Source organism: Stenella coeruleoalba (genome assembly GCF_951394435.1).
Source record: "Stenella coeruleoalba genome assembly, chromosome: 12".
Lineage (NCBI taxonomy): Eukaryota > Metazoa > Chordata > Mammalia > Artiodactyla > Delphinidae > Stenella > Stenella coeruleoalba.
Window position 1 is genome coordinate 3,262,423 of NC_137158.1, and position 23,168 is coordinate 3,285,590.

Genomic DNA, 23,168 nt, shown 5'->3' on the forward strand with positions numbered 1-23,168 from the left:
GTACAGTTGTCCCTCAGTGTCCAAAGGGGTTGGTTCCAGGCCCCCACTCCATACCAAAATCCACAGCTGCTCAAGTCCCTTACAGTAAATGGCATTGTATAGCCATCCCTCTGTATCCGCAGGTTTCACAGCCATGGATTTGGAAGGCCGACTGTAAAGATTTGGTTTTTGATTCTGAATTCATTCCAATGAATATACAATGACAATTCACATTAAAGCAAAGCATTAGTTATGCTTTGGAACTCCTTTCCACAAAATCACTTTCCATTATTAGAAGCAACTTTAGAAATAATATTTAAAGAAATAAATCATTTTCAACTTGTGAAAGGATTCCAAAATATTTGTGAAAAGAGCTGGATTGTGTCAATTTTCAGAAATAATAATGATGATTATTCTAAACGTTTTTCAAAAGTGACTTCACCTTCCACCACACAAGTGACTCCCAAAATTTAACTTTTCTGACATTGATTTGGTAAGTTAATTATACCGTGGTGGTCTACTTAAAAAAAAAAATCAGAAATGTAAAGATTTAAATTCAGTGTATCATGTATTTAGCATTTCAAAATGCACCAAATTGAATCATAGTTTTTCAGGTTTTTAACGAGAATTAAAATTCATCATTCAACAATTGTCTTCAATATTGCAAGTTTCTCTTAATAAGACAACCCTAATCTTTATTTTTACATTTACACTTAAATATTTAACAGAGAGGTTTTGCAGAATCATGACTGGCATAACCTTGTTTTATCTATTTTGGCAAGACCTTTCTTTAGTCTCCGTATTCGTATATGTAATGTTAAAGTTATGAACTATCCACTTTCAGTTTGTTTTCAGTTATGTTTATATTAGAACAGGAGACAGAGTTCACTTCTTGGCAAGTTGAGAGGAAAATGAGGCAAGCCAGAAAGACAAGCTGTGAGTCAAGCTATTAAGTAGCAGGAAAATTCAAGTAGTCGGAATTTTCAACTTTCACTTACATCAGAGTGTCTTTCTTACAGGGGAAAGCACAAATCAGCATCTAAATCAAGGCAGATACCAGGGCAAATTAAAGAACACGGGTAATAAATGGTCACCTGTTAAAATGTGTATTTATGCTTTGCTAGCCTTTGTTCCCATAGATAATTGTTCCTCTAAAGAACCATGCATTTGGCTGGCTCAGTAGTTGTCACTGAACCGTCAGGATTCATCCATCACTTCTTACCTACTAAGAGCATGCATTTGGATGGAAGAAACCAACTCTACTTTATGATCTTGTCTATTTCTAGCCTATAATATTATCTTGTTTAAAAGTTGTTCAAAAATATATTCTGAAATCATTTTTTTCCTAAAAAAGGACTCAGGCTTTTGTCTTTTGTGTACTGTGAGTTTTTATATCCTGGGTGTGTGGTAAGAATACCTGCACATGACAGCTTCCCCATAAATGCACGTGTATGTACCTGCCAGATGCTGCTGAGGATAATGTCTACACTTTCTGCAGATGATCCCACCTAAAATATTCCCAACCTCGGCTGCATAGTTTCAACCTTAATTTCCATGGAGTAATGACTAATGCCTTGTTTAAGGAAAAAACATACTAACAGAAACTCTGATGTTTAATGCATATATTAAGTACAAATGAAACTAGCTCTGGGTTCCTCTGTTTTCACTAAAAATATGAATAATAGTAAGTAACTTTTTCTGAGAAAAATTTCAGTAATTTTGTAATAGCCAATATTTTCAGATATTCAAGTAATATGATAGGAAATGTCCTACTTTTAAATGGTTAATTAACTTGTGTTTTAAAAGTTTCTAAAATATAATTGAAAATTTATTGGAGTATTTGTATAAGTTGAGTTAAACATGATAACTTTTAAAATGCTTAATTACTAATTGGATTAACTGACCAATGCAGATTACACTTTAAAATTCAGTTTCCAAATTTAAATGACAAAATTTCACTCCTTTTCACTATATTTTGTGTTGAATAAATATATGCCATTGGGGAAAAGGAAAGAAAAGTAAGTTTATGTTACGGAGAAGTTTTGCTGGGTCTGTAAATACCGTTTTAGAAGCAGAATCAATTATTCATTATTTTGTACAAGTTGAAGTAAAATCATTATTCCACTGGCATGTTTTTCTTAACACTACTCACAGTGGTTAATGAAAAGGTTAATGAATAATGTGCATATTTCATTAGAGAAAAAAAATCTTTATTTATTGGAAAGTGGTTAAATGGTTTATTTCTTTCCTTTGTTTTTTTAACATCTTTATTGGAGTACAAATGCTTTCCAATGTTGTGTTAGTTTCTGCTGTATAACAAAGTGAATCAGCTATATGTATACATATATCCCCATATCCCCTCCCTCTGGCATCTCCCTGCCACCTTCCCTATCCCACCCCTCTAGGTGGTCACAAAGTACAAAGCTGATCTCCCTGTGCTATGCGGCTCCTTCCCACTAGCTATCTGTTTTACGCTTGGTAGTGTATATATGTCCATGTCACTCTCTCACTTTGTCCCAGCTTACCCTTCCCCCTCCCCATGTCCTCAAGTCCATTCTCTACATCTGTGTCTTTATTCCTGTCCTGCCCCTAGTTTCATCAGAACCATTTTCTGTTTAAGATTCCATATATATGTTTTAGCATATGGTATTTGTTTTTCTCTTTCTGACTTACTTCACCCTGTATGACAGACTCTAGGTCCATCCAACTCACTATAAATAACTGATTTTTGTTTATTTTTATGGCTGAGTAATATTCCATTGTATATATGTGCCACATCTTCTTTATCCATTCATCTGTTGATGGACACTTAGGTTGATTCCATGTCCTGGCTATTGTAAATAAAGCTGCAATGAACATTGTGGTACATGACTCTTTTTGAATTATGGTTTTCTCAGAGTATATGCCCAGTAGTGGGATTGCTGGGTCGTATGGTAGTTCTATTTTTAGTTTTTTAAGGACCCTCCATACTGTTCTCCATAGTGGCTGTATCAATTTACATTCCTGCCAACAGTGCAAGAGGGTTGCCTCTTCTCCACACCCTTTCCAGAATTTATTAGATTTCTTGATGATGGCCATTCTGACTGGTGCGAGGTGATACCTCACTGTAGTTTGATTTGCATTCCTCTGATGATTAGTGATATTGGGCATACTTTCATGAGTTTGTTAGCAAACTGTACATCTTCTTTGGAGAAATGTCTGTTTAGGTCTTCTACCCATTTTTGGATCAGGTTGTTTGTTTTTTTTTTGATATTGAGCTGCATGAGCTGTTTGTATATTTTGGAGATTGATCTTTGTCACTTGCTTCATTTGCAAATATTTTCTCCCATTCTGAGGGTTGTCCTTTCATCTTGTATATGGTTTCCTTTGCTGTGCAAAAGCTTTTAAGTTTCATTAGGTCCCATTTGTTTATTTCTGTTTTTATTTCCATTTCTCTAGGGGGTGGGTCAAAAAGGATCTTGCTGTGATTTATGTCATAGAGTGTTCTGCCTATGTTTTCTTCTAAGAGTTTTATAGTGTCTAGCCTTACATTTAGGTCTTTAATCCATTTCGATTTTATTTTTGCTTATGGTGTTAGGAAGTGTTTTTTTCTGATCTGATTTTTATGATTTCTTTCCTTCTGCTAAGTTTGGGTTTCTTTTATTCTTCTTTCTCTAATTGCTTTAGGTGTAAGGTTAGGTTGTTTATTTGAGATTTTTCTTGTCTCTTTAGGTAGGATTGTATTGTTATCAACTTCCCTCTTAGAACTGCTTTTGCTGCACCCCATAGGTTTTGGATCATCTTGCTTTGATTGTCATTTGTTTCTAGGTATTTTTTCATTTCCTCTTTGATTTCTTCAGTGATCTCTTGGTTATTAAGTAGTGCATTGTTTAGCCTCCTTGTGTTTGTAATTTTTACAGATCTTTTGCTGTAATTGATATCTAGTCTCAGCATTGTGGTTGGAAAAGATACTTGATATGATTTCAATTTTCTTAAATTTACCAAGGCTTGATTTGTGACTCAAGATATTATCTATCCTGGAGAATGTTCTATGAGCCCTTGATAAGAAAGTGTATTCTGTTGTTTTTGGATGGAATGTCCTATAAATATCAATTAAGTCCATCTTGTTTAATGTGTCATTTAAAACTTGTGTTTCCTTATTTAGTTTAATTTTGGATGATCTGTCCATTGGTGAAAATGGGGTGTTAAAATCCACTACTATGATTATGTTACTGTCAATTTCCCCTTTTATGGCTGTTAGCACTTGCCTTATGTATTGAGGTGCTCCTATGTTGGGTGCATAAATATTTACAATTGTTATATCTTCTTCTTGGATTGATCCCTTGATCATTATGTAGTGTCCTTCTTTGTCTCTTGTAATAGTCTTTATTTTAAAGTCTATTTTGTCTGATATGAGAATTGCTACTCCAGCTTTCCTTTGATTTCCATTTGCATGGAATATGGTTTTGCATCCCCTCACTTTCAGTCTGTATGTGTCTCTAGGTCTGAAGTGGGTCTCTTGTAGACAGCATATATACGGATCTTGTTTTTGTATCCATTCAGCCAATCTGTGTCTTTTGGTGGGAGCATTTAGTCCATTTACATTTAAGGTAATTATCGATATGTATGTTCCTATTCCCATTTTCTTAATTGTTTTGGGTTCGTTATTGTAGGTGTTTACCTTCTCTTGTGTTTACTGCCTAGAGAAGTTCCTTTAGCAGTTGTTGTAAAGCTGGTTTGGTGGTGCTGAACTCTCTCAGCTTTTGCTTGTCTTTAAAGTTTTTAATTTCTCCATCAAATCTGAATGAGATCCTTGCTGGGTAGAGTAATCTTGGTGGTAGGTTTTTCTCCTTCATCACTTTAAATACATCCTGCCAGTCCTTTCTGGCTTGCAGAGTTTCTGAAAGATCAGCAGTTAACCTTTTAGGGATTCCCTTGTATGTTACTTGTTGTTTTTCCTGTGCTGCTTTTAATATTTTTTCTTTGTATTTAATTTTGATAGCTTGATTAATATGTGTCTTGGCGTGTTTCTACTTGGATTTATCCTGTATGGGACTCTCTGTGCTTCCTGGACTTGATTGACTATTTCCTTTCCCATATTAGGGAAGTTTTCAACTATAATCTCTTCAAATATTTTCTCAGACCCTATCTTTTTCTCTTCCTTTTCTGGATCCCGTATAATTTGAATGTTGGTGGCTTTAATGTTGTCCCAGAAGTTTCTGAGACAGTCCTCAATTCTTTTCATTCTTTTTTCTTTATTCTGCTTTGAGGTAGTTATTTCCACTATTTTGTCTTCCAGGTCACTTATCCATTCTTCTGCCTCAGTTATTCTGCTACTGATTCCTTCTAGAGAATTTTTAATTTCATTTATTGTGTTGTTCATCATTGTTTGTTTGCTCATTAGTTCTTCTATGTCCTTGTTAAATGCTTCATGTATTTTCTCCATTCTATTTCCAACATTTTGATCATCTTTACTATCATTACTCTGAATTCTTTTCCAGGTAGACTGCCTATTTCCTCTTCATTTGTTTAGTCTGATGGGTTTTTCTCTTGTTCCTTCACCTGCTGCATATTTCTCCGTCTTCTCATTTTGTTTAACTTACTGTGTTTGGGGTCTCCTATTCGCAGGCTGCAGGTTCGTAATTCCCGTTGTTTTTGGAATCTTCTCCCAGTGGGTGATTCAGTGTCTTGTGTAGGCTTCCTTGTGGAGGGGATTGGTGCTTGTGTTCTGGTGGATGAGGCTGGATCTTTTCTTTCTGGTGGGCAGGGTCGTGTCCGACGGTGTGTTTTGGTGTGTCTGTGAACTTAGTATGATTTTAGGCCGCCTCTCTGCTAATGGGTGTGGTTGTGTTCCTGTCTTGCTAGTTGTTTGGCAGGGGGTGTCCTGCACTGGAGCTTGCTGGCTGTTGGGTAGAGCTAGGTCTTAGCGCTGAGACAGAGTTCTCTGGGAGAGCCCTTGTCAGTTCATATTATGATTATGTGGGGTCGAGAGGTCTCTGGTGGTCCAATGTCCTGAACTCAGCTCTCCCAGTTCAGAGGCTCAGGCCTGACACCAGGCTGGAGCACCAAGACCCTGTCAGCCACACAGCCGGTTCCTTGGGAATTCTGAGACCTTAATTCAGAACTGCCTTCAACTACGGGGTTTTTGAAGCCAAACTGTCTGAGAGGCCTGGGATCAGCCAGAAGCTGGCATCTCTTCAGATGTGGGAGCTTCTCTCTTTCCTTTTCTATCTCACTGATTTTCCTGCCATCTGAGCCAAAGCACTCCTGCCTTGGTTGACACATGTCTAGTCCTTGTCTTTATTATTAATACCTTCAAAGCAGAAAACTTTGATGCTTGCTGTGGTTATAATGTTCCAATTATCTTTATATATATGTTATATGTGTATGTGTATATATGTGTTTATATATATACACACAATGTCTTTGTTTATATATATACACACATTTATATATAAAATAAGTTATTTCTTTCAAACTCCTCTGTTTTGAATGCACTGCTGCATTTTTATATTATTTTCTACTACTCAAACAGATAAGAAGTTCAAGGTTTACAGTATGAAGATGAAATAATTTATCATTCCTAAGCATTGTGTACCCATACTTTAGGCAAGACAGTTATCTGTTGGGATAATTTAAGTTATAGAAAGACAGTGGAATGAAACAATTGTTTACAACACGTAATATGATATTGTAGACATTTTTGAGCAGTTATAATAACTTAATAAGTAAAAAGTATATACAGTAATTTTTATTTTCTTTGTATAAGCAGTCCAATAATCCACTCAGGGCCAAGATTAAAAGAAATATAAATTCTGTAGTTGAAATTTAACTATTAAGTATTATAAACATTTTTTGTCTTTATTGCTAAAGATAGACATTTATCTTATTTCCCCTTTTAGAAATATTTCACATCTTGTCTAGTACACATTGTTTTAGCTCATTTATCTTCTTCCTGGATTCAAAGCTAGAAAAGCTTTCCCAGCTCCTTTTGCCATTAGGTGTGTTCATATGACAAAGTTCTAGCCAACAGAATGCCAACGAAAATGAGACATGCCACCTCCATGCCTGCTTTCCCCTACCAGTGAACCATCTACCCATTCTCTGCCATGCTGACTGGAGGACACTCATGTTTTCAGCCAAAAACACATTTGAACTAGCATAAATTGAATAAGGTTGAATAAATGAGCTCTTTATAAAGATGTGGTTGGGGGTAGAACCACAACGATAATATAGTATTCCTGGGCCACAGCATAGCTACTCTGATACCACTTCTGTGTCTAAAGGCCACCAGAAAGAAAGGAGTCATCAGTACTTGGAGGAGAGCCATCAGCCAAGAGCTGATACCTTCACAGGAGGGACTGAGCCAGCCCCTGGGACACCATACAAAGGTCAAGGGATTATGATGCCACTTGCTTGTCTCTTGAATTTCTTTCCAGTGTTCCCCATTGATGGAACCATATAGGAAGCCAGAAGACAAGAGAGCTTGTATTTTTTTGCTAGGGCTGCCTCAGCAAAATATCACAGACTGGATGGCTTAAACAAATGAAATTTATTGTCTCACGTTTGTGCAGGCTAGAAGTCCAAGATCAAGGTGTCAGCAGTGTTGGTTCCTTCTGAGGGCTACGAGAGAAAGATGTGTTCCAAGTCCTTCTCCTTGGCTTGTAGATGACCGCCTTCTCCTCTCTTTATACTGTCTTCCCTCTGTGCATGACTCTTTCTGTGTCCTAATTTCCCTCTTTTATAAGGACACTGGTCATATGGGATTAAGGCTCACCCTAATGACCTCAGATTAACTTGATCACCTCTTTAAAGATGCTATCTTCAAATAAGGTCACATTCTGAGATACTGGAGATTAGCACTTCAATGCAAACCTTTGGAGACACAATTGAACCCATGACTGAGCCCACTGATATAATCTACAGAGCACCTCATCCTTAAGCGTACCAAGGTGTTCAAGAGTGGGGTGACAAATGCTTACCTATTTGTGTTTGTTTTTCTTCTTCATGTACTATATGCTGTGGTTTTGCAGCCTAACATCACTACTTGGTTTCATTTGTACTCTCCCTTTCATTAAAAGATGAGCAACAGCTTTAGCTAATGTCTCAGTAAAATAGGTTTAGTACATGTACTTTTAGTACCTTTACTATACCAGTGTGCATTTCATCTGACTTAAGCACTCCATATTTTCCTTCCTGCTTTTGTTAGGTTAAACAATCACACGTTTCTTTTTTAAAAGTATCGTGCTCCTCTGCAGAAATCCTGTCTTTCCTTGTTCCAAAAATAATGAGCTTTTCAAGTTACTTTTTCACAGAGAGTATTTGTTTCAGTCTTTCTGAGAGAGCCTTTCTTCATAGGCAGTGCACATCCTTGCTGTTTTTTCCCCCACTATTCCACTAGAGCATGGGAGGAAGGATACTTCTCCTATATTCATATGCAATGGAACATCATCATCCAACAGAAACAAGATGAGAGTGTAGAGTTGGGGGTGAAATGTGTGCATACCATTAGCTTTACTTTAAAGGTATGTTAATGGTCAAAATATTATGCCACAGGGACTTCCCTAGTGGTCCAGTGGTTAAGACTCACTTCCAATGCAGGGGACGCAGGTTTGATCCCTGGTCAGGGAACTAAGATCCCACATGCTGTGCAGCATGTCCAGGAAAAAATAAAGAATAACGTGCACGCAGAATATAATTGTTTTTAAATTATAGCTACAGCATTCCTGAATTGATTTAAACAAAATTGAAATTTTCTTTTTCCCTTTTACTTCTAAGTATGTTTTAAAGGTGTAGAAAACTAAAATTAATGGAGCTCCACTTTTGTTCTTTATAGATGATAAACATAAAAAAAAATATTTCTATAAATTTTCCATTATTTCAAACAAACCCAGGACCTGTGAAGAAATATTTCTGAATTTAGATAACTTAGACCAGATATAGACAGGTTGTCAACTACTTTTTCATAAAAATAAAAAACAATAGTGTGTGTAAATTGCAAAAAACAAATTGTAGTTATATAACTTTAAGGAAAGTGATTTTTTTTTGCTGTTAAATATCCTTAAAAGTGACATGTGCTGAGGATAGAGAAAAAATAAGTACCCCTGAGATGTAATGTTTTTCTTTTAAAAAACACTTTAAAGAGTATGTAGTCACTTTTAAAACACAGACTGGACATGCTATAGTAGAAAAATTTAAGAGATCTGGGTTCTCATCTTGCCCTTGCACTGACTAGCACCATGTGATCTTGAGAAAGTTGCTTACTTTCTATGATTCTCAGCTTTGAAATGTGCAAAATGAGTGTTATGGACTCATAACAAATTCATATGTTGAAGTCCTAACCCTCAGTACTTCAGAATGTGACTGTTTGAAGGTAGGGTTTTTAAAGAGATAAGAAGTTAAAATGAAACAATTAGGTGGGCTCTAATCCCTCATGACTAATGTCTTTATAAGAGGAGGAAATTAGAACACAGACACACAGAGGATATGGTGCAAAGATACAGGAAGATAACAGTCATATACAAGCCAAGTGAGAGGCAACAGAAGAAACCAACCCTGCCAGTATCTTTTAAAAAAATTTTATTGATGTATAGTTCATTCACAACGTTGTGTTAATTTCTGCTCTACAGCAAAGTTATACACAAACACACATATATGTATACATATATATATACATTCTTTTTAAAATTTTTTTTATTATGTTTTATCACAGGATACTGAATATGGTTCCCTGTGCTATACAGTACGACCTTGTTGTTTATCCATCCTATATATAATAGTTTGCATGTGCTAATCCCAAATGCCCAATCCATCCCTCCCTCAAACCCCTCCCCCTTGGCAACCACAGGTCTGCTCTCTATGTCTGTGAGTCTGTTTCTGTTTTGTAGATAGGTTCATTTGTGTCATATTTTAGATTCTGCATTTACATGATGTATGGTATTTGTCTTTCTCTTTATGATTTACTTCACTTAGTATGACAATCTCTAGTTGCAGCCATGTTGCTGCATGTCCTGCCAATATCTTGATCTCAGAATTCCAGCCTCCAGAGCTGTGAGAAAGTAAATTTATCTAATTTAAGTCCCCCAGTCTGTGATGCTTAGTTAGTTATGTATCTGTAAAGCATCTGGCATATGGTGGTTGTTTAATGCTTACTAATTAATATTGTTCTTGCTGCTTGAAGGCTTTTTTGCAGGGCACATCATTTATATTAATTAATTAATTAATTAATTAATTAATTAATTAATTTGCGTTACGCGGGCCTCTCACTGTTGCGACCTCTCCCGTTGCGGAGCACAGGCTCCGGACACGCAGGCTCAGTGGCCATGGCTCACGGGCCCAGTCGCTCCGTGGCCTGTGGGATCTTCCCAGACCAGGGCACAAACCCACGTCCCCTGCATCGGCAGGCAGATTCTCAGCCACTGCGCCACCAGGGAAGCCCAGGGCACATCATTTATAATTCTTATCTTTATCTTATCTTGAACATGCAGCAGTTCTTTCAGGGTAGAAGAAGAGAAGAGATCAAATTACACTATGTTTCTACAACGTGGGTCATTGTATCCATGACTTAAAACATATTCAGACATTTTGGAGTAGCCTTGGAATTGTGCCCTTTTCAAACTGTTTTTTTTCTGTATTTAACCTCTATATCTCCTAGTTCTACATCTGGGAAGTGATAGTAAAACTATAATAAAATGTTAATTCATAAACAACAAGGTCCTACTGTATAGCACAGGGAACTATATTCAATCTCTAATAATAAACTACATAATGGAAAATAATATGAAAAAGAATATATATATATATAAAAGAATCACTGTGCTGTATACCTGAAACATTGTAAATCAACTATACGTCAATAAAAAATGAAAGAAACTATAATAAAAGTTAATAATTAAATTGTTCTTAGAGATGAATAAATTTGTATATGTAATAGAATTACGACTTGACACATAATTGGTGTTTAATAAACTGTAACTATGATTACCGTGTTCTCAATTTATTTTTTAATCCTTTTTCAACACTCCCCAAGTTAGAACAGCATCTTCTGGTGCACTCTCTGTCTCTCCCACCATTTCTCACCTGTCGTTGTTACCTTTGAAGGGTCCAAATATGTGTTTTGTGATACAATTCTCACTGCTACCCCAATGTTCATAGACCACCATCCGTCCAGATGTTGGTACACTCTGCCTTGGGAAACTATCACCTTGGCTAGGATGGCATTTTCCAAAGTGCATTGCCCTCAGCATTGGTTATTCAAGAGGTTAAAATGCTGAAGAAAAACATTAAAGGGTCCTGTGCCCATGTCTGGAGTTAAGCAAAGAAAGCGACACTTTATTAAATTAGGATCTCAGGAGTCTTAAAATGCACACATACATTTTGAGTGTCAGGGAAGGTATATGTGATGTAACCTTTCCACAATTTAGTTGATAATAAATTGTTTTTTCATTAATTTTCCCTAAGAGTCTGGATTCTAGACAATAGGATTTGGGTAGTTCTGGCTGAAAGAGGGTAGACTTCCTTAAAACGTCTCCTTTTACTTCTTTTCCAGTCTCTGTTTTTTTGCCTCTTTGCTTTCTTCTTTTTTTGGCTTTAAACAGTTAATTATTTTTACCAAATAATAACCTATTGCCATAATCAAATAACTTACTTTAGTGTACATACTGGATAAGGATGATGGTGTGTGTTTCAAAATATCACTTATTTAGAAAAAATGGTGGAGGGAGGCAAAACACATAATATATATTAGGTATTAAAAATTAGACCTTACTAAAAATAAAAAAATGCAAATTAGGGGGGAATGTCAATTTCACTTAATAGATTGGCAAAATTATATCTGATGTTGGTGAGGATTTGGGGGTAAAGTCAACTTCAAATGCAGCTTTTAGGAATATAATAATACATATTCATTACTCTATATCAATTGTGGTATAATGGATCATTTTACTTTTCTTCTTTATGCTTTTTTGAATGTTCCACATTTTCTATAGTGAATAAATTTGACTTTTTTTATCAAAAGAAATACCAGTTTGTTTTCACAACTCCTCTAAGTGGAAAACATTGTGAGGATTTCAGGGCTTCTTTTAATAAATCTGCTTATGTAAATTCCTTGATAATATAGTTCCTATAACATGCTTTCCCCAGTACTATTTTAGGACATACAGACAAGACAGAATGGTTTGATGAACATTAATTTACATACAAGAATATGTGAATATTAATCAGGAGAGCCTCCACTTTGAAGTGCAAGAACAATACCCAGAGAAATAGTCTTTGCTGCATATGAGATGAAGTGGAAATAAAAAGTGTATCTTACCTGATAAGCAGTGTATACTTTCGTCCATCATCCACTTTAATAGTAGTGTTAATGTTTTTCAATTTTGCTTCACCAGCACAGAAAAATTGGTACTACGGGGAAAAAAAATATTTCCTCAAACAGTTTTTTAGTGTGGAATTAACATCTTATTTTTGTATTGAACATTACAATTTACCAGTAATATTTTATTGTGTTGGAGAGATAAGAAGTCTGAAAATTAAAGTGACAGCTCAAGGTGTGCAACTAATAAGTGCTAGAATTAAAACACATAAATGCATACATATTATATATATATACACATAAACCATACACATGTACACATACATACACGCATGTACACACAAACACACACTTCTGGTTTCTCTTGTATTCTGGGGAGCCTGGTTGAGAAAGGCAGCTTCTTCGGCTAGCTGGGAGTGAGTGTTAATAGGCAATTTTCCTTAGATACTAGTAACTGAGCAATGCAAACACTAGTGTATACCATCTAGACAGTGATGTTAACGTCACACAAGGGAAACAAAGATTTTGAAAGTTAATCATTCAACCTAAACTTCCAGAGGATTGAAGGGAACTATGGCCATTTGTGGGATTATTGCTAATTGGACCAACTGAGTTATGGTTTTAAAAGGAGCAAATCATGTCTATAGTAGATATGCTTGGCCAGACACCCCTGGGAATTCCATGAATGGGCTGCAGTGGCCTACATCTTCTCAACAGCATGTTCCTGAAAGTATATCAGTTATATTGTGGCCATTCTTTCACAGAAAGGGCCTTTATAGTCTTTAGCATATCTATTAGAGATCTGTAAGCCACATATAAGTTAAAGAAACACAGTTGCATAGTGTTTCATAACTCCTATGCATCTAGCTACATTAAATTGATATGTCTATATCTTCCCACATGTAATCCAAAGGTAAACATAATGCTATATATCTTAACTTTTTATATTTGGTCATCTCAAAAAGGTTCCTTTCCTTTATAAAATTATCTACTGAGGGTTCACTTTAAGAACTATGTTAAACAGCACTGAGATTTCCAAAAATAAATATATCTACATGTACTTTACCAGAAAATCAGTTGCATGACCTTTGGCTGTACATTCTTCTCAAGCCATGTGTAACTAAGTAAAAGGCCACATTTGTCTATTGCATTTTTATGCTGTGTCTAGTATGCAATCAAGGTGACCAGATTTAATATTTAATATTTTTGGCAGCATGGATAATAATTTAGCTATTTCTTATGTACATCACTAGGAGATCTATGTTGTTAGTTAAAATAGTTATTTAAGTTTAAATGATAATTTACTGGCCAACAATGTGTGTGTATGGGGGGTGGTAATCTCCTTGTTTTGTTCAAATATATCAGAAAATTATTTTTCAGGTACAGCTAAGACTTATTAATTCCTATCTTATCAATTCCTATCTAAATGATAATTTACTGGCCAACAATGTGTGTGTATGGGGGGTGGTAATCTCCTTGTTTTGTTCAAATATATCAGAAAATTATTTTTCAGGTACAGCTAAGACTTATTAATTCCTATCTTCAGGGATGTAAAAGTTAAACATTTAAAAATATTTAATGGACGATTTTATTAATTGTATTGAATTTTTTCTTTTATTATAAATAGCTCCTTTACGATATATATAAAACAATAGCTACTGTGATTGTTACTCTGTACCATGGATTTTTAAAGTAATTTATAGGTTTTACCTGATTGCTTTCTTACAAAACAAAAAACAAGAAAAACAAAAATCTGTGAAGTAGGTACTACCCTTTTATTACCTTCTTTATTCAGAGGTGGAAACTGAGGGGGAGTGATCTGCTCCAGTCAGGGAGGCACAGTGATTCATGAAACAGCTAATAAGTGAAGGGACTGACATTTGAATCCCAACATGGATGTATCTGCTTACCTCCTTGTTATTAGAAAGAGCCAATGAAATAGTTTTAAACATTAATTTTGATACATTTATCTTTGAAACTTAAATTTCCTAAAAAAACATTTGACTAACAATTCTGCATTTCTAGAATTTGAATAGGTCTTAAATTATGATCACTGGAAGAGTTCAACCATAATATGTCTTTTGTGAAAATTGTAATGTAAATACATCCCCCATATGATTATACTTTTAAAATGAATGAGGAAATTGGAGCATAGTATCAAAAAATCATAGCAGATTAAGGAAAATCTTAAAATCATAAAGATAGGATAGCACTGAAATTTCCTTTAAATCATTACAATGATGGGTGTGGAAAGAACATGGATTTTGGACTGACACAACGGAGTAACAATTCCTGATCTACCATCTTTGAAAGAGTTCAAAGAGCATGTGTAATACCGAACATGCTGAGAACCTCCACTGGCCTGCGAGGTCTTTGAGAAAAAGAAATAGAAATACAGAGAGAAATAGCTACTCCTCATATTGGATTAATATGTCCCAGGCTTTCTTCTATGAGTTTGTATGCCTTTACTTACTCACCCATTATATTACACTAACTTCACAATATTTATCCACTTACTAATTTAAACCTCACACCTACTTTTACTACCCTATTTCATGAGTGAGTAAACTCCAGCGCAGACAGCTTAAACTTTGCAAGACCTCAAAACCCCTAAATGGCCGAGCTGGTGTTCCAACTCTAACATTCTTGCTCTAGAATCCATGATCTTAATATATTTTCTTAAGTTGGAGCCCAACACGTAATTGCAATCCAATAAATTATAGCAATTATTACAGAGTATCAATATATATGTTTTCTTTGTCATAAAACCTAAAAGAAAGAAATTCTACACCTCTCTTCACCCATTACAGTTTTATAATTCCTAAATGTCTTAGTTCAACTAACTTGAATTTATTTTTATCCACTTGAGGGTGAAAGAAATCTCTGTTCTCCATTATTTCATACATATTTTCACCGATAATTCTACAAGTCTCTGATGTGGTTCACCATGTCTCTGGAGACATCCACTGTGGTGAGAGGGGCTGGCTGAGTTGTGAGCTGAGTTAGGAGTAGAAAAATGTGCTGGACGTGACCAGGGCTCAATATTATGTGTGCTTTATAGTTCCTTATATTTGGTCTCTTCATGTTTTCTGCTTATTATAAGACTAACAGAAATTTCTGGTCTTAGTCGAGGAAAATGCTGTACAGCAGGGATCAGCAAACCTTATCTTAAAGGGTCAGACTGACGTTTGATGGCTCATTATAGTATTCTATTCATTACATAATTCTATTTTCTTGTCCCATTTTCACCTGTTATTATTATCTGTAATCAATTTGAAGCAATATGAGAACAAAGTGTATTTTATTTACCATTGAATCCTCACAAACTGGCACTGTCACTGGGGATGGATAAATGTTCAATGAATGAGTGAAAAAATGGATGAATGAATAAAGATAATGCTACCACTACTAATCTGCTACATCTGGTTGACATTTGTTTATATCAGACATTTTACTAAATTATGTATATGTGTTATATTACTTAAGAAAGATGAGTATTTAAAGAAAATCAAACTGTACAACTTGGCTTATTTAAATTAGAAGGTGTACCTCACAGTTTTATGGAAATTCATATCATATTTAAATAACATCTGAAAGAAATGATAGGCAAAAATACTGTTGTCATGTTTCATATACTAGACTGTGTTGAGTTAATTACCTTATTGCAGTGATGACTTGATGACTTCCTTAATCTGAGTATTTAGAACAGGAATATGAGGTGACTTGATAAGGTAGAATGGTCTTGGGAAAAGAGCACGCATTTTCAATTCATCATTGGCTTCAAAATTTAACTGTGTAATTTTGGACTTTTAAAGGAAGATTGTTATAAAGACTGGCAAGTTTTAAGTGAGCAGTCTCAAATTTTTGATATCTAAATCTCTTTGCACTCTGAAAAATTACTGAGGGCCCCAAAGAGTTTTGTGTAATGGGTTATATCTATCAATATGTATAATACTAAAATTAAAACAGACTTTTAAAACATAAAAACATATAAGTATACATTACACTAGTGATCAGAGGGATGACATCGTGTCATGAAGCTTCTGGAAAACTACATACACTTATGAAAATGAGTACGAAAGAGACAAATAACATCTTAGTGTTATTATAAAGAGAGTGTTCCCCTTAAAGATCCTTTGAAAGAAACCTGGGGTTTCCCAGGGTTTCCCAGATCACGTCTGCCATTAAAGTTATAAAAAATTGCAGCAATTATAATTGAGAAATTGGGAAATATAATTGTGGAAGAAAAGTTGAAATTATAGAGAAAAGAAGAGAATGAAAGCTATTTAAAGCATATACTATTTTGATATATAAATAGTGTACACCGAACAGGAAGAAATTACAAAAAACAGGACACACAGCCTGGTGATGAGTATAAAAGACATAATTAAGGTTAAATTTTATATTGATAATAACCACTAAAGTGGTGAATCATAACAACTTCATAAAATTTATGTTAAATAAATTTGACTTACCTTTAAAGTACCATTTTCAATAAATAATTGAATAAAAAGTCCATCTCCTGAATCTAAGTCTTGTTTGATGTAGAGCAGGAGTCCATAGGCGTTGGAGGTCTGAAATTCTAGGGAGATGTTATTTTGTGGATTTAAAAACACGTTCCGAAATTCTAGATAGGAATCTCCGTAATAACAAACACAACTGATATCTGTGGAGTCAGAAAGAAAATACAATTTATGTTGGAGGTAAATGTTCAATGGTCGGATATCACATTATAATGTTAGCATAATGTTTTCTGAAATGGCTCTGACCTGACTCTTTTCTATCTATAACGAGCTTGGGCACCTATTTTCTTTGCCATTGTCACAGTGGTTTGACATAATTTATATGTACTGGGGGCATCATGATCAAATTTCATTGGAGGGTCGGGATGTCTAGATCTTCAAGTACTCTTACCTAGATTTTATGTTACAGGTCACCAGATATAGGAACATTTTCTAAAGACATCCTTATTCACTGTATATATAAGATGTTGGTACAAAATTTTGATTTGTGTCATTGTTAATTTGATTGGTGGTGTTTGAGGGCTGACAAAGAGTATTGGCAAATAAAGGAATTGCCACCTTTTTGTAGCAATGCTATATTATCTCAGCGTCTTAAAAAACATCTCTTTCTCTTTGTTTTACTTTTGCTTTCTGAATGATTATGTTTTAATTAGCCTTAGTCTTTCAAGTAAAATACAGAGTCATTTTGAGCAAAATACTTTGACAATTTAATTTCTTAAATTTATAAATATATGATTAATGAAACCTAGTTATCTTATTTCTCTAAGTTAATTATATCATTATTAAAAGTTACTTTTCTTTGATAAATACTTGATTGATCCTTGCTGATTGATGATATTCCTGTAACCATGAATTTGAATCTCTCTCCTTTCTGTCCTCCTTCTGTGACACACATACACATATACAAACTCTCATTTAAAACTTCCAAATTGTTTATTCTTTCACAATTAATATTGATAGAAGAGATTATTCATGAAACAATGTGAGATTTAGTTTACTGCCCATCATAGGATAACACTCTTCATAAAATCTGTATTTTAAAACTTAAACACGGTTTACATTTTATGCAGAGTATTTTTCTTATTTTAAGATTTCAATAAAGCTTTAGAAATACTCATTGTGTAAATTTTCAAACTTGTAAAAAGCTCTAAGGAAATAATCAGCTAAAGCTCAAAGAAAAATATTTCCTTTTAAGTAGAAATAAGAAGGTTCAAAATACTGACAGAAAACATTTGTGCTTTGTAGACATAAAAACATATATATATTTTTTAATCAAGGAATTCATTAGAAAGTTGCTTAAAGATTGAAAATATTAACAATGCTTTCAATTTTGGCTTTTGAATTGTTTTAGTTGTTATGTTATATAGACAATTATTTTTTCCTTGTAGAATTTTAATGATGATGTTGAAGGCAAAACATTAAATAATTTGAAAAATTTCATCCATTTATTTGAATGAATTGTGAATGGAGACAAATATCTGTTATATTTAAAGTTCAAAATGTAAAAAAGCATAATACATTTTCAGAAAAAGACTAACATTACAACATGTATATACTCAACATTGGTGAAATAAAGAAAACACTATATATCTTTAAAATGGTTCAGAAAGAAATATATTTTCCAACAGTAGCTAACTCAAAACTTATTTTAATTTCATTATTTTAAGATACATATTTTTTTGGACTAACTTTTTAAAAATTAAGTGGCTTTGCCATCATGTGATTAGTGCTCTGTAATAAAAGCCCACACATGCACTCGGTTGTAAGCTACATGAGGTCAAGAGCCATATATGTTTGGTTCAGCATTCTACCCCAAGTGCTTGGTTTTCTTAAACATGTAAAAACACTATCTCTTATGGAAAATATAATTAATTTTGTTTAAATGTGGTTGGAAAATTACATTTTTTTATGTTTGAATTTAAAAAAATCAGGAAATATTTTGCATAGAGTATTCAACCATATTTGTAGTGTTTCCTATTCAAATGCATGAATACAGATTTTATTGTACATCTCCCTTAGTGAAAATCTTAATCTATTAAAAAGAGTGGTGGTGGGAACTACAGAATGGTTTTGTGAAGAAAAGATATGTATAGAGACTATATTCAGTAATGATGGACTATAATTCTATACATTTTTTCATTATATAGAACTAAATTACAAGTTCCTGAATTCTGGTTTTCATTTTTTTCAAATAGAAGAATTGTTATCTGAATTGTATGCCCTCATTTTATAATTATACCTCTGAATGAGGTTATATGCTTTTGGTGTAACTAACCAGAAAGCCCAGATCAATGTAGCTTCAGCAACAAAGAAATTTAATGGCTTATGTAAAAGGAAGCTCAAGGATAGGACAGGCTTCCAGATGGATGCTTATGTATGTAGAGGCTCAGCTGCGTCCTCATAAAAGAGCTGGATTTCTTCTGTCTCTGTTCTTCTACTCATATGGTAAGCTTCAATCTAAGGCTTGCTTTTCTCCTGATTCTAATATGGTGGCCAGTGGTAGCTTAAGTGACATACTTCTTTATTTGTGCCCCCAGTCATTCAGCTTTCAAAAGAGGAAGGAAGAACTTTCCCAAGTGTAGAATGAACCTCTCCTAGCAGTTGACTGGCTAGAACTGGGTCACACATGGAGCCCTCCACTGGAGATGAGGATGGGGCCAGTTCCCATTGAGACATCGGGGTAGGGTTCACCGCAGATGAAGTTGGTATCCCAGTACTTCCCAGATTCATACTTTGTTTCCTGGTTATTAGCAGATCAAAGACTTGAAGTGCAAATCACATGTCCAAGCCAGAGACCTTAACTTTCATCTCCAACTTCCTGCCTCTGCTTCTCCTTCTGAGACATAGTTCTTGCCTTCATTTCTAACCGTGCATATTGAGTATACAAATGAGTCTAGTCACTAAAAAATTTATGTGAAATCTGGTTGATGCTGGGTGGGCAGTTGAAATTTTTGACATAAAACTATTTGAATTTCCAGTGCACAGTAACCCATAGCCAGCTCCAATGCATGAAGATAAAGAAAACTTCAAAGTTGTTTCAGTGAAAAATCAGAAGCCAGTAACCCTGCCTTCCCCCATAGCACAAAGAAGTGTTTTAAATAGATTAGAAGAATAATAGAATAAATATATTTTAGAAGAAATGGCAAATATAGCTTCTGAGGCATAAATACATATTTAAATTAGAACAAACAAAATACAACTAATGTGTATAATATTCTTCTTTGATAAATTATGAACAATTACTCCAACAGCACATTTTCCTTTAATAAAATAAATACATAGAAAAGTAAATAATTCTTAGCTGAGTCTTTTTCTTCTGGTTTTATGGTTTAACATATCACATTTCAAAGAATGGAGTCTTTTTTGTGGTTAGTGTACTATATGTAAGATTAAACATGTAAGTTGGAAATTTATGAGAGAATAACTGAATACCAGGCTCTCCTACAATATTAATAGTTTGATAATGACTCTATAAAGACTGGACACTTTAAAAAGGATGTATATTATTTAACCCTATTTCTAGTAGATTAGTGTCAACATCAGTGTAATCCATGAATAATCACTCAAACTCAAAGAAACATTCATAGCAAACTATGTATTTCTCTCTGGAGTATGTATCACTAACTAAATGTTAAGAAATAATTTGCAACTGAAAATGCAAAATGATCCTTTATTATTTCATGTGTCTTGGAGGTAATATCTAGGAAAAAATAGTGGACATTTGTGATATGTGGGAGTGTGTGTGCAAATTTTTCTGTTAAATGAAGTTTCAGTTTGAGAAAAGTTTATATGTATCACATAAATATAATTCATATAGGAAGGTGTACTTAGTTTGTTAAGAAGCCTGTGTTCACTCTTGATTCTACCAGTGAGCAGATCACAACCACATTATCAGCTGCAGAAATACCATGTGACTTGGTTTTGTTAATTTCCATTTTTTCTAGAAAGAGGAGCTTGGATTTCACCAATACAAAATACTCTCCATGTTTAATACTATATAGTTTCACATTCTCTAAATTGTGTTTAATTCACCTTAAAATCCAAATTTATGTAGTCCATTTAAATTCATCTCAATTAGCTTAATATCTACAAATAAAGCAGGAGAAAGTAAGCAAATTAACCTTCACCCACTGTTTACTATTGTACCAAGTTTGTTAAACACTCTACTCATGCTTTCAAAAATGCTGATTTTTTTCCTGCCAATTTAAAGATTTATGCCATTTGAAAATGCATTTGTGGGAAGTAAGTATATTTTAAAATAAATTATGAAATATTTGTTCTTGTCATAGATTTTCACAGATTGATTAGTCCATGAACTGTGAGTCAATGACATAATTCATAGAGCAATTATAATTGTATAGTGCAAAAAAAATAAGGTATCAAAACAAGTACTACTGAAATGCAAAGCCAGAAAGTGTAGTTTAAGATTGGCAGAGACTCCTCCATGCAGCCAAAGGAAATATATAATAAATAGGAGTTACAGAGGCAGATTTAAGAAATTACATGATTGCAAGACAAACTGAGAGACAACCAGTCAAACAGTTGAACACATTTTTCTCTGAAAGCAATGAGCAGTCATTGTGAAAGGAAGCACAACACCTATGATCACAATATTTTCCTTTCACTGGCAAATGGAAATAGATTATCAGAGAAAATTCCTTTAATAGTCACCCACACGATAGGAAGTAAAACACAAATCAAATCATGCCACTTTCCTGTGTAAAAAACATTTCGGCCAGTTGTCTATGGTAGGATTGTTTAGTATTGACTCTGTATAGACTCTTTACAGCCCTTTCTTTCTCCTTTGTCTTTTTTTTTTTTTTTTTTTTTTTTTGCGGTGCATGGGTCTCTCACTGTTGTGGCCTCTCCCGTTGTGGAGCACAGGCTCCAGACGCGCAGGCTCAGCGGCCATGGCTCACGGGCCCAGCCACTCCATAGCATGTGGGATCTTCCCGGACCAGGGCACGAACCCGCATCCCTGCATCGGCAGGCGGACTCTCAACCACTGCGCCACCAGGGAAGCCCTCTCCTTTGTCTTTTAAGGTGGAATGCCAATTATCCTAGGATAACTTACAGAGCAGGCACCCTTCCCATACTCATCTACATTCCCAGTTCTGTCATGCATCCTTCCTCTATGTAGGTCTATTTACGAGATCATTATTCTATTCCATTGATCAGACTGTAAACCCCAAGCCAATCAAAGATTGACTTAATTAGTATAGCTTTGGGATGCATCTTGATATCGAGTAATGCAATGCTGCATATTCTCCTTCCTTGGGATTGTGTTACTGACTGTTTGTCCTGTGCCTTTTGATACAAATATTGGAATCAGTAACATGTGCGACCATCCTTTTAAATTACATAAACACTCTGAATAGAAACTAATTTGAATCCCATTGATTTTATGGAAAAAATTGTAAGTAATTGATATCTTTGTGACACTTTATCCTCCTACACATGGACGTATATATGTCTCCATTTTACTAGAACTTCTAAAACATTTTTAATACAGTTTTATAACTTTTCTCTATAAAGGTCATGTGCATAATTTCTTAGGTTAACTTCTATAAACCTTCTGAATTTGTTGTTATTTTAAATAGTCCTTTGTAATATTACATATTTAACTCACGTTGGCATATTGAAAAGCAATCGACTGTTTTATATGAAGCAACCTGGTTAAACTCTCCTATTTTTAACAATACTGTATCATCTGTGAGTAATGAGATCTTTCATTTGTTTCTAATTCTTAAACTGTCTTATTAGCTTGTTACATTGCTTAGGACCATCAGAGGAAACAATGAGCTGAAATAATTAAAATGAGATTTGGTATTTTTGTTTGTTTGTTTTGAAGGAAAGCTTTTAAGCCTTCACCTTTGAGTGTAGTGTTTTGCTCTTCTTTTATAAGTGATACCTTCTAACTCATTAAAGAAGCTCAGAGATACAGAGAACAGATTGCTAGTTGCCAGAGGGGATGGGGGTGAGGGTGGGCAAAAATGGGTGAGGGGGTCAGAGAATAAATCTTAAATGTCCTCATCACAAAAATGAATAAATTAACTATTTGTGAAGTAAAATTCAAATTTTAAGGCAAGACAAGAAAAATTTAAACATAAAATTCTTTCTCTGCCCATTTGGATCTCCTCCCTCCCTTCTGGTGTGCACTGTGCATCTTCATTTTGTGTTAATCAGACCTCCCCAAGGGCAGAAATACCTGCTCAACCATAAAGATCAATTTTCCTTCTTCTGGTACTAGCCAGGTAACTCCTTAGAAGATAACATTTCTTTCTCAGTCCTGTAAGGTGTCATGATGACCCACCACTTGCCTTGTACGTGCAGACACCTTAGGTGAACTTTAGGTATGATGCCAATATATTATT